Below are 15,163 nucleotides of genomic sequence, written 5' to 3'. Positions count from 1 at the left end.
CAGCAAGCTTCAGTGTGGTGGCCATTTCTTCTATGGAACCTGTAGTACGCTTTGGCGTTTCTTCCAACGGTTACATGCTCCCCTCCTTTGGGTTCAGGATATGTAATGTCCTGTTTATATTGACTCTTCTCCTTTATATTTTGGCAAGTTGGAAGCTTTAAACATTCTGTCCGCCTCGTACCTCAAGATCCGTGCTGTGAATGGCGAATTCCTGTTAACTGGATGGCATATCTTCCTGCATTGTTCTCTTGTCTATCTAGAGCGGCATGCACTCGCCTTTCAATCTCATCATCCGTGTGTTCAATGTTGAATCGTGGTGGTGAAGCTAGCTCTTGATCTTGATCATGTTGAAGTTATGCTTGGAACTATGGTTTAACGTGGATGGATGTTGTCACAACCGCCAAATCCATTTTATCTAGCTTCGAATATCTTATCTCCGCATCCTTCAACATTTTGCTAACATAATAGATGGTGAACTGTTGACCTTCTTCTTCTGGAATAACCATAGTGCACATAGCTTTATCCATGATAAACTGATACAAATGCAGGTCTCCCCTTCAAATTGGTCTGCTCATCAAGGGCGGTTCTGCTAGGAATTGTTTTATACATTGATATGCTTGTTGACAATATTTCTAGTACGATGATCCGCCCGTTCAACCTTTGGATCTTTCTCACCCATTGTGGGGCTTTCATTTAGGCGCTCTTTTCACCTTTCTCCTCGTTGGGCTTTTATTTAGGCGCTATTTTCGCCATTTGCCTCGTAGGCCTTTTACTTTATCTGGATTTGCTCTAACTCCTCTTTGGCTAATGACGTAGTCAATGAATTTTTCTGAAGTGGCTCTGAATGTACACTTCTTTGGATTGAGCCTTATTTTTGATGTCAGTGTTAAGCGCTGGTTGCAGTATTAGCGATTCCCTTGTACTTGTGGGTTAGTACTGAAAGAACTCCAGAAGTGGGGCATACCCTATCCATTATTAAAAGATTGTGGTAAGGCATAAAAGTTATATTCACTTACCTTGGGGATCAATGGCTTGATCCATAGAACATACTTCATAGCAAAAGACTGTTTGCATTGGCCTTGTTGGCAAATATCATGTATGATGCAATGTCTCTTTATGGAATTTTTAGGTCATCTTTGAATCAACTTAATAATTCCTTCACGTTGGTCCCTGACTCTAGAATGAACTTAGTCAAAGGATAAAACCGAGTAAATATTATATGTCAAACAAATTCATAATAGAATTGTATTCATGTTTGTGTTAATAATACCACATATAACGGTCATAACCATACAGATTACTACTGCACATAAATATCATAATGAATTCTTAATAAATAACCATAATGAGAATGGTTTAAGAACAATGTCCTTTTGTATTTCAATGCGCATTAATATCCAAGATAGCATATTTATTTTAAACATCATAAAAGTTATGACATTTTATATTGGGTAAGATATCTTACATGGTTGCTATTTACTTGCAATTAATATTGTGCATCCATGCATTAATGACATTCAGAGATCATTAAGGCCTCATTTGAATGAGGTGTAATTAAAGTAAGGTAAGTGATGATTTAATAATGTAGTTATATATAAAATTACTCTTATATCATTTCATTTGTATAAATAAAATAAAATACAAAGGGTAATTTTGGAAGAAAAATACATGTACCATGATTCTCCTCCAATTCGGGGTGTAAGAAAAATTACTCAAAATTCATCCTCACCTACCTTCATATACAATTATCCAAACAATCTTTAAGGAATTCTCATGTATATCCTAAGAACTTTGCATAAATTAATGTTCTGATCCGAAACTGACACTTGCACTATTTTGTAGTTAGCTCAGGACATGAAAGTTTTGTTTATCCAATTTGGTAATTCATCATCCCATAATGGCCTTAATAGTTAGGGACAATTACAGGATAATCATAAATAGATTCAATATGTTCAAGTCTCTTACGTTGCTAAAAGAAATTCTAACAATGTCAGATAAACAATTTTTATTATGAATAAACACATCCTTGTAAAAAAAAGGGATGAAATAACTGTTTGACAAAACAATATTCAATAATAAGAATTTTTGATATTAAAAGTACTATATATGAGAAAAGCCATACATAGATGGCGAATTGTACAAGAAAAACCAAATATTATTTTTTATAATTTCTTCTAATAGTTATATGCATGTTCATCCAAAAGACTGATCAGACCTAAATCATCTGTAATTACACGAGCGTTTTATGAAATCTTAATATTAAGTGATAAAATCACCTTGAATGGATGAATTTTTTATAAAATTCCAAGATTACGGATCTTATACATGCATCTTGTACTAATTCAATGTTAATGCCATATTATACTTGTCATGCATAAAAATATGAGGGCATAGTAAGCATGCAAGATTTAAATGAAAGATTTGTGTCTATAACTTTATCGCAATTTATTAGATTTATCATAATAACATATATGATATTCATAGCACTTTATAAGGGTGGAGAATCTCAAATTTCTTTAATTAAAATGGAACAAGAAAGGAGAAGAAACTTATCTTATTTATCATAAAATTCCAGATTTCATGTAGAAAACTCTTCCCACCAATCTGTAGAGAAGCCTATCTTTGGATAGATTTGTTGTACTGATTGAGCCAAAGTTTGAGATCGAGATTTCTATTCCGTTGACTCCATTATTTTGTTCTTTGTGAAACTCTATATAATCAAGATTTTGTGATCTCCTGTTTGTTAGAGATCCACCTTCACCGCACCAATTGATAACTTGGGAAAAATCCTTGATCGGAGCACTTCCTTGTGAGGCGCCGTTGGGATCGGCCGGGGACATTCCGATGCCAAAGTCAGTAATATTTCTGAGAATAAACTGTAAGCACAAAAGTAGAGAATCAGTAAGTGTACCTTTGATCCTAGGAAGCTGGGGTATTTATATAGGTTTCTGTAACCTTCAGCATTAATTGGGAAGCAGGTGAAGAGTCATGTCATTACTCATCTTTAATTGCTATCAATTCTCCATTAATCCCAGCATTTAGCATCGAAACCCTCAGAGTTGAGGTATTCGAATAGTCAAGTATTTATTCCCCTTTAATGTCTATTAATTGCCATTTAATTGTATTTATTCCCATTCATGGATGGTAATAAAGGCGCCTTTTCGTATTGTTTGATCCGTCAAGGCGTATGTACGCTCTCCTTGAGAGCTATGATGGGTCTCCACTATTCGCTCTCATCGGGCGTATCTCGTTATGGCGTATCTCGCCATGGTCTACGTGATGTGGCATAATGCTAGAAACTCCTTCATTTTCTTCATTATTTATATATTCACCCCCGCATTAATCCTGTAATAATTGTCATTAATTCCATATTAATCATGCATAAATATCTCTTTTAGAAGGAATAATGGTTTGCCATTATTTCTATTAATTTTCCCTTATTCCTTATTCAAGAATAATTTGGGTTGTTATCAGATACCTAATGTCAAACCCGACCCCAAACGACATCAGGTATGAACGAAAAACAGGATAACGAACTTCTAACAGTCTAAAAGCCGAACGTATTTCTAATATAAAAATTTATTCAAACTACCTAACATTTATTTAAATATTTGGCTTGGACTTGATAATTCTATCAAGCTTCCTACGTATCCCGAACGTCTTTTAATCTTTAAATCGGGAATCACTATAAGAAAAACAGTAATTACCAACCAAAATTTGAAACCAGATTAAAATTGGTTGTAATATTACAACCAATTTAGTTGCAAAGCACTATGTGTGGTTGCAAAGATAATGATTAGAATTGTGAAATATAATTGAGACAAAGATGTGGTTTCAAAATTTTAATGGTTGCAAATATTACAACCACATAAGTTACTAGATTTATTTTTTGGTTCCAATTTTTGGCCAATATATTGGCGCCAAAATTCCCGCCATAAGTTATAGACTAAGTTAAATAATAAAAAATAAAAAACAAAAATTACCATATCACCACTTTATCATTACCGTTCATATTCATCCCTTTTGACATCTGTCTCTCTTCTCTGACTCAAACTCTTCCTCTCTCTTTTCGATAGTTTCTGTATGCTTGGCCCCCATTCTAAGCTCCCACTCCCACTCTCAGAAACCTAAACCTAAACTCTTTTCTCCCCTAAAATCAGAACTATTCATTCCATTTCCCTAATCAGTCAAACTTCTTTCCCCTTCCATCGCTGCATTTTTCTTTCTCAGACTCCAACTACAAATCATTCCTTTACGATGCGCAAGGGAAAAAAGAGCGGGGAAGAAGAAGATACAAAATGACAGAATGGTAGAGAGTGTAAGAATGGTAGAGAGTGTATGTGCCTCTTTCCACAACTAATTTGTGCTTGGAACTTCTGAATTTGTTGGTGAGAATCACTTTTCTTCTTTTAAGGTTTTTTTTAATTTTTTCGTTCATAGCCATCTTCTGCTGCTTGCTTGATCTTCATAGTTGCCAGTTTCTTCTCTAGCGTAGTTTTTTCATTTGAATCTTGTTTGTATGCTTCTATTTCATAAATGTGAGCTCTATTGGTAGAAAAGTTATGTTGTTGAGCAAAGGTAGAATCACCACCATTGTTAGCCACTGATTTGGATTTTTAGGGTTTAAATTGGGTTGTATACCAGAGGAAAGGACAAGAAGAGAGGTTGAAGATGAATTTGACTTTTATTATTTTTCTTAAAATCAAGATGAACGGTTCCACTTAAATGCAGACAGATGTGGTTTCATTTTAGAAAAGCAGACCAGCCCTTTATGTGTTTATTACAATACAGATTATAATACTTGTTATTGAATTAAATTTCTGTGTTCCTATTTTCCATCATCTTCTTAGAGAATATAAATTCCTGCATTTTTTTAATGAAAATATAATCTACTTATTCCTTGCAGATCATTTTAGTGAGGTAATGGCCTCAATGCAAATTTGTTTTATTTTATTCTTTTTAAACTAGTGCTTTAATTTGATTGTGTCAAAAAAGTATAGGAATAAGAAGTGATTAATGGCCTGCTTATTTGTGCAGCCTTAACAAAACATTATTTTTTATATATCTCTTTAAGATTAAAAATAAAAACAATGATTAGTTTGTGGATTTTCTTTCACACTTCTCTTTAGTTGATTTTTCTTTGGTCTGAAAGAATGTCTTTGGTATACTTACTCCTTTGAAAGTATAAGATATTTGACGTAACTCAGCTAGGGACTCTTACTATGGTGCTAAGGCTCCAAATACCCCTAACTAGGACAAATGTGACTGAAAGGACTTTTGGGTCCTTCATCTTCCACAAGCATACCTTCTCAGACCTTTTCCTTTTGGGCCTACTCTGTAGTTCTGGAGAAAGCCTTGCTATGGATTACAATGGCCTCTCCTCTATATTGAAAAGCATCGAGCATCGAAGGACCAAGTCATAGCCAAATGGTACATCCACAACCGCCCATGGCTGATGAGGTAAATTCATCTGGCCGGAGGCTGTTAGCGGTTTCATTTGGTTTTTCTTTCGGTTTTGTTTTTACCATTCAAGAAGAAAGAAAAGATAAGCAAATCGGTCACTCGTTAATAGTTTTTTCTCTTCCATTGAAACCACTACTTCTTGCTGCTCTAAGGGCAGTTCCATTCATTCACTCCAGATTGTCTACATATCTATCTCCCCATGGGAGAAGCTTTGGTTGCTTAGTCTTTGCTAAGCCTATACTTAAGTGATTGATTGAATGAAGTCTGATTTGTTCCCTAACCTCTCACATTCGTTCGAGCACTTCATATCTCTCCCTATCGGCCGAGTGTCTACAAACCTTTTTTTATATATCTCTTTAAGATTAAAAATAAAAACAATGATTAGTTTGTGGATTTTCTTTGTTATTTGCATCTACTATTTCATTGTCTATCTAAAATTGATACTATATATTGGCATATATATTAAGTGTATAATTAAGTTATAGAATACAATTATTGTATTCTCTACTGCAATTATAAAAAATATTAGTTTATACAATTTATATTAATTCAATTTGAAAGACGTTTCATATACATGAGCCTTAAGATTTTCTTATGTTCTGTTTCATCATGAAGAAGATTCTTCATTTTATTAAGTGTTAAGAGTCTGCTACGTCTTTTGATACATACGATGCACTTTTGATACACATGAGCCTTAAGACTTTTGATACATATGATGCACTTTTGTGAGCATATTTATTCTATATTTTGCATTGTATGTTCTTAGCTTCTGTTCTAACCAAATTTTGTGTGTCCTTGGCTGCTGAGTCTGCTAAAAGAATTCCTCTTCCTAACGTAGATTTTAAATTCACTGTTTTTAGGTAATTGGTATTCAGAAACACATTTTTATTTATCAATCTTAGAAGCTGATGTATATTTATTTTTCAAGTCCCAGTGTATGTTCATATGAATCAAATAATACTTGGCATCATAAGCCAAAAAATTACAAGTTCAAGGTGCTAAATGGAAAAAAGTTAAAAGTTTGTGTGTGATAGGTTCAAGTATATCTTCTAAAACTCTAATTTCCAACTCTTCCCATGTCTTCCCCTTTTATTCCTTTGAGTCTGCCCATGAATCCTCCTCCTATTTATCCTCTTCAGACTCCACCAGAGATGTGGAGTCTGAATCTTCATCTTCTGATCCAGACTTTGGAAGGTCATCGCCACAAGGAGAACTAATCCTCCTGAGCTAGTTAGCTGTCAAACCCTTGACCTTTAGCTGTGATAACATTGTGATATTATCCCAAGGATCAAAAGGGATATTCACCTAAAGAACGCCACGTGTTGGTCGCCTGATATGGGAATTCTGCGGCGTATCAAAGTAAAGAGATCCGACGGGCGGATCACCTAGAACTCGCCAGGAGAGCCCACAGGCGAACTTGTGAGGCGAATCTCCATAAGCTCTCAATCCGCCACTAGAACGGCTGGGCCGATCCGGCAATAAAGACCATTAATGAGCTATCAATTAGCTAACCGCCAACTTAAGGGTAACCTGTAACCGCCATTAATGGGACATTAATGGAGACTTTCTAGTTACTGAAGGTTACAACTTCATGATTATAAATAGCATACGTCTCAGGCTATCAAAGGTACACATTACTCACCCTCTGTCAATTCAGTTTGTTCTCTTGTTCTTCCTTACTTTGGCATCGGAGCTTCCCCCCGTCGAACCCAACGACGCCCCTATAGGGACGGAAGCCGATCAGAATTTCTCCACAAGCCATCAAGCTGAATTTACCTATTTACTATTTGACTGTGCAGATGAATGCTCTTTAAACATTGCTTTTGCTATCTTTATACAGATATGATATTTAGAAAGTAGAGGTTAGAAATGGTATGTTTTGATTCTCCAAATCTTTGATATATATTGTGGTATATAGAGCTGTCAATTTTTGGCTCACTGGATGATTCAAATGGAGATGGCGGTGAAGCTAACTGATTTTGAACATTTGCCTGCATAATTGTAATACTATTGTTGGCATCTTTAATGATGATATGAAGCTTCCCAAGTAAACGGGCAAGCAAATAGGAAGACTCAGAGCTATTGAAGTCGCAAATTGGAATATCTCCAATTAAACTTTTCTAAGTATTGTTTAGGTAATCATATACCTTGATTGTGGCAATATCAAGAGAACTGGATTGTTCAAGTTCCACATGGGATGGCTCATAACCCTGTCTGAATCCTACGAGCCATCAGAATCTGAGGCCCTTGGCTTCCAAATTCAATAATTCATCTTATTTTAGGAGTTTTAATATTTCTTTCACTTAAGAATTAATGCGATAATTATGGTTTGGTATGTGAAATAACAGAGAATTTGGGAAGAAAATGAACTTTTATTATAACCGAATGAATGTTAGTTGTAGTTCTTGGCTGCTATTTATAATAGCAGTAATAACAGAATAGGGGCAAGAAGGGAATTACACAAGAACAAGTAACTAACTTGCTAACAGCTAACTAACAAACTGAAATGAATTCGTTTATAGTTTCACATCCTCCCCTCAAGTTGGAAGTGTTGGTGAGGAGACAACTCCAAACTTGCAAGAGAAAGTTGTGAACTGGGAGCATGTCCAAGGTTTGGTGAAAAGGTCTGCCAGCTGATGCTCAGTGTCAATATGCGGTGTAATGAGGAACCCTTGTTCAACATAGTCTCTAATGAAGTGAACATCCACATCAAAGTGTTTGGTTCTGTCATGATCAATGGGATTTGCTGCTATTGCAATAGCAGAAGTATTATCACAATGTAAGGGGATTGGCAATTGAACATTGACATGGAGATCTTTGAGGATGTAAGAGATCCATTTGAGTTCACAAGCTGTTACAGCTAAACTCCTGTACTCAGCTTCTGCTGAGGACCTGCTGACTGTGGCTTGCTTCTTTGTCTTCCAGGAGATGAGAGATTGACCCACAAAGATACAATAGCCAGTTACAGATCTTCTTGTTGTTTTACAAACCGCCCAATCTGAGTCACAATACCTTGAAAGTGTGAAATCATCCTGTTTTGGATAGAATAAGGCCTTATTCAAGGTACCTTTGAGATATTTCAGTACATGTAGTGCTGCATCTAGATGATGTTGGCAGGGTTTGGACATTGCTTGACTCAATAGTTGTGTAGGAAAACTGATATCAGGTCTGGTGAACCCCAGGTACAAGAGTCTTCCTACCATTCTTCTGAAAACATCTGGTGATGCCAATTGGTCAGTCTTGAGGTGAAATTGGAAACCAGAGGGCAGAGGGGATGCTGAAATAGTTGCTGCTGTCAAGTTGGAGTCTTTCAGCATGTCTTGGATATATTTGGTATGTGAAACCAACAGTCCTGCCTCTGATCTTGCTATCTCAATACCCAGAAAATACTTGGCATAGCCAAGATCTTTGATGGTAAATTTGTTATGCAGAAAACTCTTAACTTGTTCTATGAGTTTTTCTGAGGTACCTGTTATTAACAGATCATCAACATACAATACAAGGGCCAAAAAGTCTGCTTCAGTGTTTTTGGTGTACAGGCAATGGTCATGTGATGCTCTTTGAAAACCAATCTCCATAAGAGTGGATGACATTTCTTTGTTCCATTGTCTCCCCGCTTGTTTTAGTCCATAAAGAGACTTGACAAGTTTGCAAACTAAGCCTTGTTCAGCAACTTCATAGCCTTCTGGTATTGTCATATACAAGTCTTCATCAATATAGCCATGAAGATAGGCATTATTGATGTCTATTTGGTGTATAGGCCATCGTTTTGCAGCAGCAAGGGCCAAAAAGATCTTAACAGTAACCCCTTTTGCTACTGGAGAAAAACTGTCTGTATAATCAATACCAAAAAGTTGGTTATACCCTTTAGCTACAAGTCTTGCCTTGAATTTGTTGACTGTCCCATCAGCATTGTGCTTTATTTTGAAAACCCATCTAGATGCAATAACCTTTTTCCTTGATGACAGTGTAGTCAAAATCCATGTCTTGTTTTCTTCTAATGCATGAATTTCAGCTTTCATTGCACTCACCCATCTGGGATCCTTAATGGCCTCTCTATAGGATTTAGGTTCATGTTCTTCTGCAATTGTAGCTAGAAAGGTGCTGTGTTTAATGTGAAAAGCAGGAACATAAGAAATGGTGTTAGGCAAATGTGAAGTTTGAACTATAGAGACAAAATCAGAGAGCCATTGGGGTTTTTGAAGGGGTCTGCCTGTTCTGGATAAGGATTGATCAACTGGTGTTGGTGTTTGAGGGAGTGTAGAAGTTGAAGGCAGAACAGGTGCATCAGGGTTGTGTGAAGCAACTGGATACAAAAGTTTGAAAGGAAAAATATCCTCATGGAAAACTACATCTCTAGAGACCTGCATTGTTTCAGTTTCAACATTATACACCAGGAAACCTTTTTGACCTGGTTTGTAACCAAGAAAAACACACTTGTGAGCTCTGGCCTCAAATTTATCTTTGTGAGGAGCAGTATTGGTTATGTAACATAAGCAACCAAAGACTTTTAAGTTGTCATACTTGGGAACACAATTATACAGCTTCTCAAAGGGTGTTTTCCAGTTTAATGACTTGACTGGTAATAAGTTGATGATATGAGCAGCTGTAAGGATAGCTTCTCCCCAGAATGTAAAAGGCAGGCTGGATTGAAATAGCAATGACCTGGCTACCTCCAGAATATGTATGTGCTTTCTTTCAGCAATTCCATTTTGCTGGGGGGTGTGAGCACAACTGGTTTGGTGTAAAATGCCCAGAGAAGAGTAAAAGTTGGAGCATGGTGTGTTAACAAACTCCTTGCCATTATCACTTCTAACTATTTTAACATGAGCATTGAACTGATTCTGAACCATAAGAATGAAGTGTTTGACAGACTCATATACATCTGCCTTAGATTTTAACAACACAATCCACAATGCTCTTGAAAAATCATCTACTATAGTCAGAAAATACCTTGCACCTGTCAGTGAAGGTTGATGATATGGCCCCCATACATCCAAGTGTAAGAGCTCAAAAGTATGTCTGGTACTTGTAGTACTATTTGGAAACTCTAATCTGTGTTGTTTACCAAGAGGACATATGGCACAATGTTCCTTTATTGCTTTGAATTTTATTACATCAATATGTTTCATCTTCTCAAAAGATGTATGCCCTAGCCTGGAATGCCATAACAGGCTGTCATTAACAGGTTGGTGTATAATAGAACTAGTACTATTAGAGCAAAAATCTGATATGACAGATGATTGGAAAGACATCTGTGTGATCTTGTACAACCCTTCATGATAAAATCCAACTCCAAGCACCTTATTAGTCTTCAAATCCTGTAACAGACAATGCTGAGCATAAAAAATCACCCTGACTTGCCCTTCTTGTAATAACTGTCCTACAGAAATCAGACTGCACTGAAATGTAGGTATATGCAACACATTTCTTAATACCAAAACATCCTGGAAATTCACTGTGCCTATGTGTTTTGCTTGTTTTGTGCTCCCATCTGGCTGATATACAGGTCTGAAACTAGAAAATGCCTTATATGTCTCAAAATGAGAAATGTTGTTACTCATATGAGAGGTAGCACCTGAGTCTATAATCCAGCAATCCTGATTGACATGCTTAGAACAACTAGATGCAGTAAAGGAGAGCTGTTTACCTGCAAAACCAGAGAATTGAGCTAAATGTGCAGATTCTTCCTGACTTTGCTTCTTCATGTATTTCTGAAACTCCTTCTGTAACATCTGGGAGAACTTTTCAGACTGTCTATCTTCGCTGTCAGAAGAATCAGCATCAGCTTGCACCATATGTGCCTGAGCATGTTTTCTGCCTCCCTTCTTCTTGGATTTATACTAGCCCACCAGTCTAAAGCAGTTTTCTTTGGTATGTTTATGCATCTTGCAATGTGTGCAGAAAAGCTCTTCTTTCTTCTTGTCACCCTCTCTTACCCCAGTACTCACAACTGCATGAGCAATGTCTATCTGTGGTGAAGAAGCAATGACATTTTGTTTTTGTTTCTCCATTTTCTGTAAATGAGAATAAGCCTTATTGATAGAGGGTAGGGGATCTAGCATCAAGATCTGATTCCTTGTAGCATCAAAGGAGTCATCAAGGCCCATGAGAAACTGCATGAGTTGATCTGCTTCAACCATTGACACAAGTTTCTTCCCATTATCTGGACAGAGGCACACTGGCAGGGGATTCAGTTCTGCCAAATCTTCCCACAACTTTTTCAGTTTAGTAAAATATAAGCAAATATCCATATTGCCTTGTTTCAACAGGCTCAATTCCTTCTTTAGCTGATAAATGAGAGGACCATTGGTTTCACCAAGTCTCTGCTTTATCTCAATCCACAATTCCCTAGCAGTTTTGCAATAGAGAAAAGATTCACAAAAATCTTTAGACATGGAGCCAAGTAACCAAGAAAGCACCATCCTATCACATTTTCTCCATTTTGAGAAAAAGATAGATGATGGAACAGGTTGGATATTCATCTCTGAGAACAAAATCTATCTTATCCTTTGCTTCAAGGCCAATTTTTACAGCTCGGAGCCAAGAGAGATAATTAGTTGTTGTAAGAGGAACACTTACTAGAGAGGCCCCCAAAATATCTCCATTGTTGAGATGTAGGAGATCTGCAAACTGAAAATCTTCATCTTCTTGAAGATTTCTGTTTCTCACAACTTCAGATCTGATTCTCTCTTGATCAAAACCGGATTGCTGTTCTTCACCGAGAACAAAGTGTGACTTTTGTTCACCATCAGTGAATCTGGTGTGATTACCAGAAGTATTATCGTGCCGGAGATCGTTGCTCCGGCGAACGCTTGATTCTGGACGATCAAGAGCACGTCTGAAGTTCATACTCTGAGGATCGTGAGGCTGATAGCGATCGTCAAAATCTTGTTGAAAATCTTCAATATCATCCTCATTGTTGATATACTCAGAGTTGTGCTTCAAAGACCTTCGATTATTGTCCTTCTTCGCCATTGGAGCTTCTCTGTAAGCTTGATTTTGGTGCGGAAAAATTGATAATCATGCTCTGGATCAATTACACAGCCCTGATACCATGTGAAATAACAGAGAATTTGGGAAGAAAATGAACTTTTATTATAACCGAATGAATGTTAATTGTAGTTCTTGGCTGCTATTTATAATAGCAGTAATAACAGAATAGGGGCAAGAAGGGAATTACACAAGAACAAGTAACTAACTTGCTAACAGCTAACTGACAAACTGAAATGAATTCGTTTATAGTTTCACATGGTAATAGTTTTAGGAATTGAAAAAAATAAACAAAAAAGCAATTTCAATTGATGTTAAAACTGAATTAATCAAATTGAGTAATTGTTATTTTTATAGTTGCATCAGTTCTTTTTATTAATTAGGTTCTAGCATTTGCTGCTGTTATGTTCCAGAATTAAGGAGTGGCAGTAATATTTTGCTAATAATTAACTTTTGTTTTAGATTGATAAAAAAACGTAATATTTCTTAATATTATTTTATTCTAACCTCTAGAAGTGTCATTCAAGCAAACTTGTCCTTATTTGAATTTTTATTAAGGTTCCCTGATATGTTTATAAAAAAACAATTGCTCAATATCAGTAATATATGCCTTTTACATATCTTATGCAACAAAAGATATCATGTTGTATATCTTCTTTGACATTTTTTAAATCTTTTGTTTAATATAAAATGTAGGCAGAGTATGAAAGCAATATTGAAAAACAAGTTGAACAACTTGAACAACAAGAAGTAGAACAGACTCCCACCCAACTTGAGGCAGCCATTGAAGCCATTGATGAAATAGAAGCATTTTATGCGGCTTGTGGAGGAGTTAATAGGGACGGGGGGATTTATGGATTGGGTTCCGCATCTTCTCATTATTATCGGGATCGTATGTCGCATCCTAGAAATGCAAGAGTTGGTTCATCTTCAAGTTCTAACATCAACGGTGCATCTAGCTCACATGCTACTACACAAACCAATCTTCACTTTATCCAAGAGCGGCTTGATGGTTTCAATGCCGAGAGGGCTAATTTTATAGAGCATCTAGAGCGGATAAATGAACGCCAACAACGGACTGATGAAAGACAACAACAGATGGATCAAACGCTTCAAAGTTTACATTTGCGTGATAGTCCCGATGACGTTAACCAACTTCGAGGGAGATTAATGGATATTGAGACAGTAATTGGTCCATCATTGAGGCAAATTCAAACCATTCTCCACCGACTTCATGCCTTGGAGAGGTTAGACCGTGACTCTAACAATTAGATTCCTATGTTTTGGAATATTTCTTTTTGGTAGTTTTTTGAAGGGGGTGTATATTGAATCCACGACCTCCCACTCTAATTTGATATTAAAGGTGTACCGAGCTATATATGCTCGTTTTGATACTTACATTAGTATTATGTCATTTTGGTACTTGGCTAGTTTAATTATTACTTATAAATATATTTTGGTAGTATTAATATATATATTATGTGTTTTATTATGGAATTTTTTAAATGGTTATATAATATTTTAGTTTAGTAATTAATAGTAATAATAATTTATGGGAAAAAAATATATCAAAACAGTTGTCCAGCAATTTACCGACGAAAATTACCGTCACTAGTGCAACAGTAGAATTTTGGTTGACGAATTAAATCAGTCAGAAATCGGTCCGAAAACCGTCGGTGAATGTTGCGACCAGCTTATTTGCAACCAAAAGCTCATCTCTAACAACATTCGATACACAAATTAGAAATTGGATTTTGAAACCAAATAGTGGTTGCTAAAAAAATGGTTTGTAACTTTGCCACCAACTTAACAACCAATTTGTTGGTTGCAAACATTGCTACCATGAAGCTAGATCCGGTTTGAAAGATTTAGCAACCTAGCAATTAGCAACCGATCCATTTTGGTTGCTAAAAACATAAATCTGGTTGGAAAAACACGTTTGAGACCGATTCAGCAACCAAATTTCTGGTTGCTAATTACTATTTTTCTTGTAGTGAATCAAAGCCACGTAGTTGTACCTATGTTGAAGAACTATATTTCCTAATGCTTAAACTAATAGAACATTCCTAGCCTTATCGGAATAAAACAAATATTTCAAATATTATTCTTACATGCAAATAATGTATCCAGAGTTCAAGTAATCCAACATAATTTGAATGAACTCAGTGTCTCATCTATGTCCACCAATTTTAACTTCACAAATATATATGAAACCTCCAAAACTCTAATATAACTTAATTTCAAAAATTAACATATTGCCTTAAATCCTAGAAATCAAACTATTCTGAATATGTTCAAGATCCAAGAATTAAAATTACTCTACGAATTATTTAGTCTTTTTATTTGAATCATTTTCAAGAATTGTTTTGCTAAATTCTCATACTTCACCAGAAATCTTATAGGTCGCGGGAATACTAATACCGGAAAAATTAAACTTACCATATGAAAGAAACGAGTGTACCAACATAGTCCTTGCAAATGTAGGAGCTCAAATGTACGGTTGAAAGAAAACATTAAATCGATCAATAAGTTACTGAATCAGGAACAATTTGGTTTCCTTCGCCCAACCTCCGACCAATAGCTAAAACACCTTGTTTACTCTGATTTCAAACCTACTCAATGGTTATTTAGCCTTTTGAGTCCACTGCCAGCATCAGATTTGAGGAAACCGACCAGAATATGCTCAAGTAGAAGTGACATCTATATG

General features: G+C 36.0%; 1 long non-coding RNA gene across 1 annotated transcript; it reads left to right on the top strand.

Annotated features, from left to right (window-relative positions):
• Positions 1-4,064: 4,064 nt before the first annotated feature.
• Positions 4,065-13,878, top strand: LOC136224021 (uncharacterized). The gene is made up of 2 exons (XR_010686251.1): positions 4,065-4,388; positions 13,153-13,878. It is a non-coding gene; the product is annotated as an uncharacterized lncRNA (long non-coding RNA).
• Positions 13,879-15,163: the final 1,285 nt, after the last annotated feature.

This window comes from Euphorbia lathyris, chromosome 3 (assembly GCF_963576675.1).
Source record: "Euphorbia lathyris chromosome 3, ddEupLath1.1, whole genome shotgun sequence".
In the NCBI taxonomy this organism is placed as follows: Eukaryota; Viridiplantae; Streptophyta; class Magnoliopsida; order Malpighiales; family Euphorbiaceae; genus Euphorbia; species Euphorbia lathyris.
Note: the sequence above shows the minus strand (reverse complement) of the source record. Positions and strands in the feature narration are given on the sequence as shown.